The 1,621-nt window shown below is 42.4% G+C and overlaps 1 non-coding gene across 1 annotated transcript; it reads right to left on the reverse strand.

Annotated features, from left to right (window-relative positions):
* Positions 1–776: 776 nt before the first annotated feature.
* trnag-gcc (transfer RNA glycine (anticodon GCC)) lies at positions 777–847 on the reverse strand. Its single transcript has one exon. It is a non-coding gene; the product is annotated as a tRNA-Gly (tRNA).
* Positions 848–1,621: the final 774 nt, after the last annotated feature.

The raw sequence follows: 1,621 nt of genomic DNA on the forward strand, positions 1-1,621 counted from the left end.
ATACGTTCTAAATAGAGAAAAACTCGAAACTGTGGAGTTCCAAAAGGACATAGGGTCCATGTACATAGATCATTAAATATCATGGACAGGTACAGAAAATAATCGAAAAGGCTAATGGAATGCTGGCCTTTATATCTAGAGGACTAGACGACAAGGGGATAGACATTATGCTACAGCGATACAAACCTCTTGTTAGACCACACCTGGAGTACTGTGTTCATTTCTAGCACCGCATCTTAGGAAGGATATATTGGCCGTGAATGGAGTGCAGCGTAGATTTACTCGAATGATAGCTGGACTCCAAGGCTTAAATTACGAGGAGAGATTACACAAACTAGGGCTATATTCCCCGAAATTTAGTAGATTAAGGGCTGATTTGATCGAAGTTTTCAAGATATTAATGAGAACTGATGGGGTTGATGGAGAGAAACCATTTCCGCTGGTTGGGGAGTCCAGGATGGAGGGACAGGGCCGAAACATTAGAGTCAGGACTTTCAGGATTGAAGTTAGGAAATACTTCTATCAGCAAAAGGAGGTGGAAGTTTGAAAATCTTTTTCGCAAGCGGCAGTTGATGCGAGCTCAATTGTTGATTTTAAAGCTGAGATTGAAATTATTTTGTTAACCAAAGTTATCAAGAGATATGCGGCTCATGCCCATATATGGAGTTACGTCACAGATCAGCCATGATCTCATTGAATTGTGGAACAGGCTCGAGGTGCCCAAATGGCCCACTCCTGTTCCCAAGTTCCGCATGGTCCAGAATGCAAAAACTTGCTGCATTGGCCGGGAATCGAACCCGGGTCTCCCGCGTGGCAGGCGAGAATTCTACCCCTGAACCACCAATGCTCATAAAGGATGCCTTGCTTGTTTCCATTTGAAATGATCTCTGAACGAACATGCCGTTTGCCGTTGGGATGGCCGAGTGATTGAAGCGTTGGTCTCAAAATTCCAATGGTGTTTTTCTCCCTCGATTTGAATTCTGCTCGCAGCGTCACTGTTTAAAGATCTCTTCAATGCTGAAATAGAAAAATTGGAGTTAGTTGACCGCATTTATTTCTCGCTCAGCATGACAGATATTTCAGCGTGGCCGGTGCTTTTGATTGGGTGCCCAAACTTCTCTTGAAAGATTTCAAGACCCGAGAAGGAATCTCTCCCAATCTGTAACTTAAATTCTGCTAGTTTACAAGACCTGACATTTATACTCTTTATTTTCTTTTCGTGCATCTCTCTATCTCCCCCTGTCTCTGACTCTTGTCTCTCTGTGTTGTCCCCGATGTAATTCTGATCGAAACTGCAAAACCAGCAGAGAAGGGGAAAGAATAAAAAGATTGAGGCGGTTGGACAAGTAAAGGTGGAACTCAGCTGATAAATTCGGAGCTAATGTACCCACATTTATGTCTCTTCGCCCTCATAGTGAATGGAAGCAGCAATTTGAGTGAAGTATACTTATGGTAGAGTGTAAACTATGACGATGCCGAGACAGTTGACAATGTCGTTTCGGAGCAATTCGTTCTGTAAATTGTTACTTGAAAATACAAGTCGTACATTCAAAACGAATTTGATAAAGAGAGGCTAATATTGTCGATGTGAAATAATTCGTGTACAACCTGATGTTGCTCT

The sequence above is a fragment of the Heptranchias perlo genome, chromosome 20 (assembly GCF_035084215.1).
Source record: "Heptranchias perlo isolate sHepPer1 chromosome 20, sHepPer1.hap1, whole genome shotgun sequence".
Classification (NCBI taxonomy): domain Eukaryota; kingdom Metazoa; phylum Chordata; class Chondrichthyes; order Hexanchiformes; family Hexanchidae; genus Heptranchias; species Heptranchias perlo.